This window comes from Camelus ferus, chromosome 2 (genome assembly GCF_009834535.1).
Source record: "Camelus ferus isolate YT-003-E chromosome 2, BCGSAC_Cfer_1.0, whole genome shotgun sequence".
NCBI lineage: Eukaryota > Metazoa > Chordata > Mammalia > Artiodactyla > Camelidae > Camelus > Camelus ferus.
The window spans coordinates 71,077,345-71,091,347 of NC_045697.1; the positions used below are offsets into that span (position 1 = coordinate 71,077,345).

Genomic DNA, 14,003 nt, shown 5'->3' on the forward strand with positions numbered 1-14,003 from the left:
TCACTTCTTTTAAACCAAAATTCTTAAGAGCTACGTATCTCTCTTTTTAAAAACCACATATTCAATATTTACTATTTCATTTACTACTTTTAAAGCCCTAAAAAAATAATTAACTCCATTATGGTTATGTGGCCAGGCAAGATCACCGCTAACAATGAATGATCCAGAGTTTCCACTCAGATTTGCCTAATTGAAAGATTTTTGCTGATATAACCATCATGTTATATCTTTGATTTTTTTATATAGCTTACATATGTGTATGTATATATACTTAATATTTTAAACAGTTTTGTGTTTGAATGATGAGTGTGATGTGGCTGTTTCTTGAACACGAAGAGGTTCACAGAATGAACGAATCAGAGAACAAGAAATCAGGAGGTCAAGGATGCTCTCTCAACATACTCTATGCTGCAATCACAAGCAAGGTATGGAAATGTTTTAAACTTCATTCCTTTATCTGATGAAAATTGATAGAATGGAGAATAAGTCAAAGGAATTTATTGGTGAAAAAACTGTAAGACAATGGATGAATAAAAATGTCATATAAATTCCTATTTTTACCATCAAGAAACAGCTAGTAAGGACCCAGAGGGATAGATGGACTCTATTACAGAATGTCTGCACCTGAAAGCCTTAAAAACCTATCAAAAGGGATATAAATTACAAGGAGCTGTAACCGCTAATGTATTCTTTCGTGGGTTCCAACCCCACAGCTTATTCCCTCTCACAAGCAAGAGATACACTGGAGAAATCTCAGAAATGTATCCTTCCACTTTTGAGATACTATCACATTAGAAGATCGCTTATAAATAATTTTTTTTATTCCTCAGTTGACTATTTTGCAAATGGGTCCTTACCCTGGATTAGTGAGGAATTTGGTTTTTGAGAGACATACCATGTACTTTCTTGTAATATTTTAACCAAAGGGAAAGAAAGAAAGAGCAACAAGTGTCGTGGTTCAAACACTGCTGGGCACAGATGCCAGTACCCACTTTGGAGGAGACTTGCATTCCTGCATTTAGAACTGCAAAAACTGATGTAAATAAAAAAAGTAACAGAAAAACTAAAAATTAAGTAGATAATAAAACAATTCTTAAAACTAACATGGGCTAATAACAATAAAACTAATAAGAAATCCACTTAAAAGACTGAATTAGCCCATCATGCATGACCACATTTTAAAAAGGCAAGGATAAAGCTTATTAGTTAGTAAGTAATAAGATAATTCACCTTGATTTATTCTTGGAAATTATGGTTGGTATAGCTTACTTATCACAAGTTTCTCTCAAATTGTAGGAAGTTTTACACCTGTCATGTGTATATTTCAAAACCAGGAATCACAAATAAAGAAGGTTTGGCTGGAAACTAAGCCTTTCTTCACATGCCCTTCATTATGTTCAGAAGTTGAAGGAAGGAATTTCAGGGAAAGAAAGTATGAAGCAGAGCGTTTAAATGTGAATGCCTGTGACCATGAATTTTTGCCGCTGGCCCTCTCTCATCTATCAGAGGAACAAGGGTCAATCATGGGGTAAGGCTCAGGTAAAACATGAAACCAGATGATGGGGTAGGATGGAGGAGTCGAGCATTATTTGGAAATTTGTATTATAGTGGCAAATGTAATAATCATATTTTTAGGCTACTATTAAGGGGCCCCCAAGTCAAAGTGGTAGTATCAAAGCCATTAGAGGCAGTGTGGCACAGCATTTAATGGCCCGGACTCTGGAGCCAGACAGTCAGGTTCCAGTGCTACTTACTACCTGAGTGACTTTGGATAAGTTACTCAACTCCTTTGAGCCTCAATGTATTCATCTATAAAATGGGGTGACACAGGTACCTTACCTTACTGGGCTATTGTGAGACTTAAAGGTATCAATGATGTAATGGGATTAGAAGAGTTCCTGGAACCTGATATGAACCTGATAAATGATATGTCAAAGTGGCATTTCATTTCAAAATAGTTGCATCTAAAATAGCAAGGTCCCAGAAAGAATGTGCTTGGGTCTGGGGAAGGGAGGACCAGAGCATCTTCTGGAGTGTCTTCTTCACCTTTCTTCCCCTCCCAGCCTCTCTTTCTATTTTGATTCTTCCGTTTCAATTCCTGGCTATGGCTAAAAATTCAAGGATCAGTAATTTTTATATCTCCATGTCAAAGACAAGTAGAAAGACATTAATTCAGGTTGTGGACCATGGGTTAGGAATTAAGTGATTTTAGCAACTGACATACAACTGCAATGTAATCTGAACAGAATGACAAAATTTTATAAATAAATGGGCTCTAGACAATGCAAATATTAAGGATTTCTTTTGTTGGAGTACAAAAGTACATTTTCATGAATGCAATTTTATAAAAACTGAAAAGTAAGCTTTTCTTTCTGGCCTAACTTTGTGATAAGAGATAATCTCAATGATTGACAAGATCAGCACAATTACTGGACCTTGGCTTGATGATAGTTAAAACAGCAGAGAGCAACTGCTGTAAACCTGGCATGGAAAACTAAATACCCTAAAATCTGATACCTGTATGACGGCCACATTATCACTAACTTTACCTTAGAACAGCCACACAATTCAAATCATACTTTTATAGTAAGGATCGCTTATGATAGTGTCAGAAAGGGAAAGCGACTTGTACATGTAATCATAAAAAATATTAAAAGTCCAACAAAAGGAAACATTTTGAGTTTATTTTTGTGGATGGTGTAAGGGAGTGTTCTAGCTTCATTGATTTACATGCTGCTGTCTAGTTTTCAGTAACTCAAATATATATATACCTGAAAAATGGAGATATCTTATTAGGAGGTTTAAGGAGTTCCCTGATCAGTTTAAGATAAAGCTATTTATCTTTTTTTTTTTTTATCATTTATCATTTATTTAGTCACCATTCTATTTCCCTTCTTGTTCACTAGACACCAGTCTTCTCTGTTTTGAATAAGCAGTTTCTTTCTTCCTTGTATTTTCACAGGTTGACTCCTTTCCCTCCAATTCGTCTCACCTACACGTCACTAGTGTAAGGAGGTCTTTCTTGACCACCCTACATAAAGGAGCTACCTCTCTCCAAAATCACCCTTCTTCCCGTTGACTTCCCATCAACTTGTATCACTTCACAGTATTTATGATCAGGAATTATCTAGATGATTCATTAGCATGCTTGTTTCTTCCCTGATTCTTCCCATTGGACTATAACCTGTATGAGGCATAGAGCCTGTGTGAAGCTGTCAGTCTGGTTCGCTGTAACCCCCGTGTGGAGAACAGCGCCTCCACCCAGTAGGTGCACGAGAAATGTGCCATCCTAGGATGCTTTCCCTGAGCCTGTGCTGTGCTTAACTTGGAAATCCATTAACTAAGAAGTCAAGATTCTAAGATGCCCTTGGGACTGACAGAGCTGGACACAGGTCTGTGGGTTTGTTCTGGTGAAACTGAAGGTATTCAACTTGTCTGAGATGGTACTTCTCTAGAGCTTTTGAAATAGCACATGGCAAGATAGGTAGAATGTGGGACCTCTGTGCATCTCATGGTGGTTTCTTTACCTGGTTCTACATCAGAAACACTTGGGGAGGTTTTGTAACTACAGATTCCTGGGTCCTGAATCAGAATTCACAGAGAGGTATATTTATAACAAGTTCTTAGATGATTTGTATCTGGTCAGTACAACTAAACAGACCTATGCTTTTGACCCTGTCTTAGCACACTCAGCTCTCATTCCACAGGGGTCATGTGTGGGGGAGATACACATTAGAAAGGCAACTTCTTTTGATGCTAATTTCAGGTTGGTGTGAGATGAGAATTTCCCACATTTGAAAGGATAATATTGAAGTGATTGTTTGATAGAGTCTAGCAGAGAGGGATGAATCTAAGAAAAGTGATAAAGAGAAAATTTATTTGTACAGTTGGATGTGGCTATTGCTCAGACCTTGTGCACTTCAGCTTTCAGATAAAGGATTTATTCCAAAGTCCTGATATTTGGGAACATTCACTATTTTGATATTAAACATCAGGGAGAAAGTGATCACCACATTGAGGTACCCACATTTAGGTACCCAAGAGGATGGAGGGTGGGGTCAGGGCATCACAGAGAAGGAAGGCTACCTCTGTGAGATGGTAAGAGAAAAGTACAGCCAGGTAACCTTCACACTGTGTGACGCCATGGCCCCCACCTTCCATCCTCTTGGATACCAAAGACACTGGTGTCCAAAGAGAATCAAGTACAAGGGCCAGCTAACGAGGCAAACCATTGGCTTGGTTGCTCCCAGCCTCCAGCTCCCCATGAGGCGAGATCCTTTCATCTCCAATATCACCTGGTTTCAACAGCATTTCTAGAAGAATTAGGCTTTGACAAGCTCTATTATACTTTCAAGGCAAGCTCATTCTTCACCAACATACCCCTGCTTCCCACATTCCCTGGCTTCCCATGATCTGTTTCTTATTCCCAATGGAACACTGCTGGTGGGCAGGGTACTCAACAAGGAGCCAGCTCTGAAAGACCTATGATATTGAAAAAGCACCAAAAACACAGGAGCACAGTATGGGTAATAAAAGCACTCCTAGTCTCTATGAAAATATCCATCCATCTGGATGAACATGAAAAAAATGATTATTACCAGAATTGTACGTATTTCCATCAGAATGTATAGTTGTGGCATTTAATGAAATCAATACATCAAAGATAGCGAAATAAAACACAAGGGTTTTTCCTGGACCATGGCTACTACCCTCATCCATTAGCGCCCTGCTGTGCTACCACATGCTGGTTATTTTCCCAGTGAGATGCAGTCCCTCCATCTGTTTTCATATTGGACAAGCAAGAACTACCAGTTACACTGAGAAGTCAAATCTCTTTGTTGAGAAAGTGGTGAGATTGTCATTATCTTCTTTCTTTCTCTAAGCGAGGTGACCAAGTGGTTTTGAATGTGGCTGTTCCAACATCCTCAATACAACCAAATGATGCAAGAGGGACCAACAACTTGCGATGCTCACATTTATTACTTTTCTCTCTTCTACTATCAGGAAATACATAAATTATGCCTAAATAACCAACTACTAAGTAATTCCTAGGCAAACCATTACTTTTGAGTAATTGCCTTTTAATATTGCTTTCCCCGGCCACCGCTCAGGGCCTCTTAAACCCACGGTAAATAAAAATTTATTGGAAATGATTCTCACACATGAGTGGTGCCAACAACTTTTGATCTAAGTCTTCTGAAGAGGAGGACAGAATTTTGATGAGGGAAACAGAAAATAACATACAGAAAGGATTTGTCTTTATTTCTTAGGAAAGAAAATAACTTTTATTTCTAATATTAATGCTAGAGAGCTAGTTACTAACTTTTGAGATCACAAACTTAGGGGGTTTAAGTTATAAATATAAATATAAATATAAATATAAATATAAATATAAATATAAATAAATATAAATATAAATATAAATATAAATATAAATAGTGTGTGTGTGTGTGTGGAGAAGGAATTATTTGGAGATTAGTGGTCAGTGCAGCAATTAGGGAGTCATTAAACAAGTTCGAGACGTTACTCACTGTAAGATTACAGCTAAGTGGTGCTAAAGAGAAACAGCAATAAATAGCAGGGGCAGTAACAAGGGGTTCTTTGTAGTTAGCTGGGAAAGCTCTTGGGATCGACCGACTGGACAATGAAGCAGTCACAGGGCGAGTCTAAGAGTCCCTGGCACACTGCTAAGGAGAGAAGACAATGGCTAGCACACTGAGGACAGACAGCCCCTTGAGAAAATAACGTCTGAGGACGGAAGACAAGTTGGAAAGATAACCACAACTGGGAACAAGCCTATGCCATGCATCTCCTGACTGCCAGAAACGGCGGTAACTCTCTGTTGAGAGAGGACAGGTGTTCAAAACAACAACAATGCGTATAGTATATGTAATCAAGTATGCATGTTTAATTCAGTGACTCTGCAAGTAAGTATACCCATATTATAATTTAATCATTTTCCAAAGAATTCCATTGTTTTAAAATTCACATTGGCCACTAAATTGCTACATTAGAAAATGTAAAGAATAGACAGTACCGAACATATTAGGATGAAGTCCCAGTGTAATCGCTATACAGTTGGTAGCTTGAAAAGAACTCTGATAAAGCTGTCACCCTGAGTGGAAGGCATATCAACAAATGTAAAATAAAATATATACTTTCACATAAGACTATATAGAATAGCGTTGAATTAATGCTCAAACTTATACACATTTGGCCCTGTCTACTTGCCTAGATAGAAAGAAATCATCAAAGAACATCATTGGGTCAACTTTTGACTGATATTAAGCAAAAACTTTATAATGTCATAGAATTCCAGATTAAAAACGTTTCTAGAAATTAGAGTGCCAGGGGACAGAGGAGTAAGTTTTCAAAAACAAACAGATCAACAACAACAAAAAAATCAGTCAAACAAACTGCAGAAGAAAATAGATTTTTGATGGACCAGTATTTCACAATTGCAACAATACCATGATTTAGAAGTCAAGTGCTTTTAATTCTTGACTCACTATTAATTTTCTATAAAGGCCTTTTAGTTCCTCCAAAAGACTGACTTTTATCATCTTGGAAGACTTGCATGAAGTAGAATAACTTCCTCTACAAGATTTTCCAGTTCACGCTAAACTAACAGATTGTAATTTGTCTTTCAGAAAAGACATTACTGAATTGCTAAGCAATTTTCACCATTAGAGTTCCACTCTACTTTCAGCTTCATTTACTTCAACCCAGTATTTTTTTTCCGTAATAGCCACATTTTTCCAAGACAATAAAATTTCTAATGTTAAGGAACTAACATTATGTCTAATTCTCAGCATGAGGGGATTAACTTACTGAATTTATTGGTTTGGTTTTTGAATCCTTTATCTGCTACAGCTTTTTCTTTTCCAAAATCTGCAATTTTGCAGAGAACGATCTTGCATTTAGAGGTTTTGTTAGAGGTTAAACACAGTAGGGACCACAAGTACATATCTGTTTCCCCACATTGATAATTCAGGCTTACGTAACTTGAGTGGATAAGTTCAAGTACAAACCACCCAGCCAGAATATGTGTGGTTCATTAGCAGAATGTGTCAACTTCGGAAAGCAGGCAATTACTGAGATACAAGTGAGCTTTATTACAGCATTCACCATACATCTAGAAATCTTCATCAACTGTTAAATAAATTAACCCAGAAAAAAATAACAGGGGTCTAATTCACCAAAGAGGAACACTTCAAAACAATTAATATTTTCCTTACAATGAATATTATTTTTCAAATGTTAAACATGTATTAGGTAATTTATAAAACAAAAAATATAAATTCTTTAATAGGGCACACAGTTTGATAGTATAAAACAATAATAGCACTAGTATAGATTAATAACAAGAATTTCAAACACTTCCTTTATATTTATGATGCTATTTTAAAATATAAACAAACATTTAGCCAGTGTTAATGAGAAAAGTAACATAACAATTGAAAAAACAAGAATGGAATACACTGTAGATTAGGAAAGATAATAAAATCAAAACAATTCAGTACTAAATATAAATACTTCATGACTCCCTTAAAACTCGGTTTATAACTATGCTTAGATGGAAAGAAACTAGAATAGTCTGCATTTTAAAACTATTTTATAGCATGACCAAGCATACACAGAACTATGGTATACCTACAGTGTATCCCAATCAATAGAAAAATTAAATACTGAAGCATTTTTTCCATTGTAAAGATGAGTATTCTCACCACTGAGATTATTTTTTATTTTGTTTACTGGAAGAACTTAATTTATTGAATAAGAATGTATTTGTTCCATCTATTATCACTACTTTTCCATTTCAGCACCAAACCTGATTTTAACAAGATGCCTAACCATTAAAGATTCATAATAGCATGAAATTAGTCACAGTCATGGCTGTGACACCTATAGATCATAACAATGAGTGAGTATGTACAGTGCTTACAGCGTTATGTAGTTAAATTTAGTCCTCACTCTGTTCTGTGTCTAGGTTTGAATGGTTCAACTACTGGTTACTTGATACGTGGATTTATTTACAGTATGTAGTTCACGAACCCTTGATTGTCATCACCAGGCAATCAAGAGGACTGGATGAATTATGAGATTTCAGCTAAATATAAACAAATTTGATAACGTATGTACTTATGTGTATTTATTGATAAATAAGATTGTTCTCTTCAGTTTTTGAAATACTGCTGCCAAGTTTCAAATTCCACGAACCCCCTCCAAGACCCTGAAAGCTGGACTCTCATTTTGGGAACCAGATGTGGGGGTTACAGATCTATGCCTTAGCCTTCTCATCTTGCGCCTTCCAAACCTGTATTCCTGGAGCTTTTTAAATTTTAAAACTGTCTGGTAGCTGTGGCCACAGTACCCTTTCAGTTCTGGCACTTTCCCGGACGTGCTATTTCTTCCTGGCTGAGAGGCAGTAGAGTGTAATGGTTAAGAACACGGTCTATGAAGCTCAACTGCTCAGTCTCAGAAGTGCTGTTTGTGAGTTTTGTATATGTGTATTCCTCCTGACAGACCTTAGTCAGTAAGCTGGGGCTTTTTACTTAATCATTTTCTTATTAATTCTCCCTGAATCAGCTTTGCCATCTCAAGAAAGCATGGGCTTTTCCCATCTGCTGTTCCCACTCTCCTTACACAGTCACACTCTATTCTTTTTCACTACAATTCTTTAGGCTTTGATCATGTTGCCCTGTAAATCTCCACTTGTCTAACTCGAAAAAAATACTTAATCTTTGTAGGAAGCCTCAGATGCCTCATCTATAAGGAGCTTCATAATACACCTCTTAAAAATAAGTGTTGTTTCAATTAAATGAAATAATATAAGGGAGAAAAGAGCTCAGCACACTCACTGTGGCACATGGAATGCCTGACACAAGATGAAAGGGTAGCTGTGGTGGCTGTTCCGGAAGTCAGCTCCCTAAGAAACAGCTTTGCCAGATTTAGATAGATGGTCTAAGGATCTGTAGTCAATGTGGACATAAATAAAACATACAAAAATTGTTTTATTTTCTTCCACTATTCCTCCAAATGCATGGTATCATATGTTGAAAGCTGTTAAGGTTGAAATCAAATACACCAGGTCTCATGCTCCGCAATTTCCATTTGCTACGAGCGAAAATGCCTCCAAATGGCTTTAGTGATATTACCACCCTTTTGGAGAGCAGCAGCATGACGAGCTTCCAGTCAGTCTCATTTTCTTTTGTAGCAAAGCTCATTTACAAGAGCGCTCTGCTCCTTCGCTGTGTAACGATAGTCATGTTTTAAAAGCCGAAAGTGACTTAGTAAATAGAAGAAATGTAAGGTATTTCACCAAATGGATTTAAAAAAAAAACTCTTCTTAGATTTCTGGAAAACTCAGTTAAGAAAAATCTTCTAAGTAGGACAAAAGTGAGTCACCTCTTGTACTTATGGTACTCTTCAAATTCTGACAATTTAAAAGATTATTTTGTTTTTAATATTTCAAAAACTTAAGGAGAGCAAGCTAATGATATTTAATTCTAAAGTCCACATAGTTATCACTAGTTTGACAATTACAGGCAGTGGGAATATTAGTACAAGGGTTTCTGCCCATCGTTGACTTTCAAGTAGTCGGTTCTATTTATGTCTGCTAGTAATAAGTGCTATTCCTAAAAGATAATACTCAAATGAGCTGATGGGGAGAAGGATTAAGCTGATTATATGCTACCATTTCATCAGTAAAAATGTTTGTTTGTTGTAGGAGGCATATTTGGAAATGGCATTTTTAATTCTTAATTGAGCAATTATTGAAAAAATATATGAACCACACAGACATGTTAGAACACACTCATTTGAAAGTTAGTTAAGAAAAAAATATCTCCTGGAAAATAATTCTGACAAATGCAATAAGCCTATTTTTTAATTCTGCCAAGATTTCCTTAATATATCTATCCTTTTCCTGTCTATCTTTCATTAAGCAGATATTCCAGAATATCTGGAAAAAAATGAATAAAACATTGAAACACATTTACTAAATGCACTGTATTAAAGTAATAAATAAATAACATCAAAGATTAATTTTTACTTGTGTTCAATTATACTGGGACAATGATGAAATAGAAGGCATGGAACTCAGTCTCAAGGACTTTAGGGCATACTTGAGTAGACATACATACACAAAATGGTATTAAAAATTATTGGCTTCCTGACATCAGAGTATTTCCCTCTACATCCTGAAACTTCTGAACACTGACTCATAGTCAAGAAAGATGGGTTTAAGACTTAGGTCTCCCATACGGGCAAGTCATTTCATTGTCTGTTTACTATCTGTCAAATTTCTTAACAGAGGGAGGAACATATATGGTTTTTCTAAAAATAAATGTCAAATTACAGATACTTCATATTTACTTTTAGTAATGATGTTTTTAGTTTGAAATTTCAAGTTATAGTAAAAAAAGGTTTAAGATTGTTCTGTTTATCCAGAAGGGGCATCAATTTAAAATGTTCAAAACTTGTACTACGTTATTTAAAATTTCTATGTCAGAACTAATATTCACTCAATTGAAGACTTCTCATATAGAGCTGATTATATTCCATCCACAGTGATACAAACCAACAATTTTGTTCATCTTTGTGATATAAGCAGGGGTTACAATTACCCAAACTGACTGAAATCATAGCATCAAGAAAGTCTTTGTAGATTCTCAACATTTACATATGTGCTTGTCTCCAATTTGAACATTCATCACGTCTCATGTTTCTTGTTTCTTCAGCATTTGACACATATCCAATTAAGTTATGCAAAAATCATGTTTTCCTAACATGTTATATATGGCGTATAGGTGAGTGATTGTGGCAAATTAATGCAGGTGTTTGGAAAACAGAGAATACCTGCTGATAACTCATGATAACTTGTGATTCATTTGTAATCATAGTTTTAAATTTAGTTTAATTCTCATCAATTAAAAATGATGAATGTTTGTTATATATTTGAATTGCTAAAAAGACCAATCAGAATTATCAACCAACTCTTTTTCTTTCCCTTGACAAAATACAAAACAAGACAAAACAAAACAACCCTGAATAACATGTTCATAATGTGTTTGGTAGGTTATTAAACTAGGTGATTTTTACTAGGAAAAAGTTTGTTTTATAAAATCACATAATTTCAGGTTGCATTTCCTCATTTCATTAAATTTCCCAGAAATCTCTCCATCTTCTATATTCCTTGTTTAATGTATTTTAAACAAAATTTAAATTCTTAATATATAAGCTGTCTTTAAATATGAAACCTCTTTGTTATTAGTCATGTCACAAATTGAACTACATTTTACAAAATAACACTTGGGTTCTCCTATCATGGTTTGACACTTTTTATAGGGAGTCATAGTTCAGACAGGACAAATCATCTATAATCCTAAATAATGGCTAACTTCATATTTTGGGATATTTTATTCAGCCTTAGTTAGCAGGTAGTAAGTACCTCCTATGTGATAGGTACTATGGACAATTGAAAACTAGTCATTATTAACACTATATGATACCACTTATATGTGGAATCTAAAAAAAAAAAAAAGACACAAATTAACTTATTTACAAAACAGAAACAGACTCACAGACAGAAAACAAACTTATGGTTACCGGGGGAAAAGGGAGTAGGAAATTCAAAATTTGTAGATATTAACGACTACATATAAAATAAACAACAAGTTTCTACTGTACAGCACAGGGAATTACATTCAACATCTTGTAGTAACCTATAATGAAAAAGAACATGAAAAGGAATATACATATGCATATGTATGACTGAAACATTATGCTGTGTACCAGAAATTGACAACACTGTACACTGACCATACTTCAATGAAACAGTCATTATTCTTTCAAACTTATATAAATGTGAAATAATTAAAGCATAAGATATAATTTTATGCTAAAGGAATATAAATACAATTAATTCCCTTAAGAAATATAAAGTATCCTTGGGATATAAGACTTACACATATGAGTAGGGACAAATGGGGCTTCTAACTGATTAACTGCTACAGATTTGACCTTTCAGCAACAAGAAGACACTCTGAATTTTGACCAAGGGCTTCACTCTGTGGCCTCTGGACATATGAAATGTGAATGGCTAAAAAAGTTTCAGAGGGGTCTAGTCCCAAGACTCCCTAACACTTCCAATGTCACAGAACTAGAGAAAGGAATAAAATTGGACTCCACTCTCTGTGTCCTACGGCTGTTTCCTGGTGAGTGTTTAGAAGCTAAAAACATGAGGCTTGAAATGTTTGCTGAGGCCGGCATGGCCAGTATGTCCTTTCCTTCTGTTTCATGAATAAGTAATTTTCCTCTCGGCAGTGCTGAGTCATCCTGGCCATTTTCAACCTTGCCTTTGCTTAGAGTAAGACCCTGCAAAGACTAGTGTGGCTGAGCTCACACATTGTCTTCAAATTTGTTCTGCAGAGCCAAAGGGTACATGAGGATTGTTAAGGGTCATTATTACGACAAGCTCTAATTTTATCATTTTTATCCCTTGGAGGTCCATGAAAGGTCTCTTTCTCTCTTTCTCTCTCTCTCTCTCTCTCTCTCTCTCTCTCTCTCTCTCTCTCTCTCTCTGTGTGTGTGTGTTGGGGTAAAGGTTAAAGCTGGATTCTGCTGCTTAAAACTTGTTTATGAATACTACTGAAATAGACAGAAGTCTTACAGAAAATCAGAAATTATGGGAATGAAGACTGGCTGATGTTATCAAATAAGACTTCACTGAAAGGAAGTAGGAAGTGACTTGCAATGTTGATAAAATTTTTAATAAACTGAGAATAAGAGAAAGAGATCTTTAAGTTGGAAGGTGCAAATGAACCAGAATAAGGAGATTGAAAAAAAAAAAACATTGGATTGATTAAAAGGTGTATGTGAAATAGCAAGAGATTAGAGAAGAAAGATGCCATTAGATTTTGAAGAGACTTGGATTTCAGTATGAGATGTTTTATGGAGAAGGAGAACAGTCCCAGTCATGTAAGAAGATAAATCTGGCAGCTGTATGGAGAATTCAATGGTGTAGAAAGATTGAAAGCAAGGTTGAGTCCAATTAGAGGTTCACTGTAATAACACAGTCACCGGACAATGGGGTCTGGTATTGGGAAGGTGGCAGTGTGAAAAGGTAAAAGGGGCCAAACAGAAAGTTCTTATACTTTTGCATGAACCATTGTAAATGAAATGAGTGAAGCCATTCATTTGTACTTTGATTCAATAAAAATCAAAGCCTCAACATTGCTACAATATCCCATCCTGTTAGATCAGAATGTAACAGAACAAGTTAGACATAATCAATGCTCCCATGCATTTAATGAGGGACACTGAACTTAGTAAGTAATAACATTGGAGCAAAAGCCATGAAGGCAGAGATTTACTTCCTTTGTTCACTGTTATATTCCTAGGACAGTGCTCCTCAGTAAATATCTCCTGAATGGATGGATGAACAGGGCAATGGGCATGGTAGACCTGGTGAAGTTTGCTGAAGGATGCACTCCTCATGACGAAACCTGGAGAAGGAAGAGGAGTTAGTCACAGCATGGCAGGGATGTGGCTCACAGCAGAAGAAGCAACTTGTGGCAAATTTCAGCCAGTGAAAAGAGCTGTAAACCTGGAGCTGAGGTAACGAATGAAAAGAGATGAAGCTGTAAAAATTAACAAGGGCCAGAGAATAACAGTTCTGTCATCCAAGTTATGCAGTTTGAACTTCATCCACCCAAAGAGGAGCCATTGAAGGAATTTGGGCAAGAGAAAGCTATTCTAACTGACCTCTGGTGAGTCACTCCACCTCTCTAAGCCTCAAGTCCCTAGTGTACAGAGCAAGGACGATGATTGGATGAGGAGGTCGCTGCAGTAACTGGCCCAGGCCAGCGACTCAGGGTAGGGTAAGCGCCCTCTCTCTGTGACACCCCAGCTCTCTTCAGCTCCACCTGATGGAAGCCCCCCCACCCCATCCCCACTTCTCAATAAATGACTACAATAATACTTCCAAGTTAAAATATCAG

General features: G+C 36.2%; 1 protein-coding gene across 3 annotated transcripts in view; it reads right to left on the bottom strand.

The window, feature by feature from the left end:
• Positions 1 to 14,003, bottom strand: part of PPP3CA (protein phosphatase 3 catalytic subunit alpha) — a 288,031-nt gene that overhangs the window by 75,462 nt on the left and 198,566 nt on the right. The window lies entirely within an intron of this gene.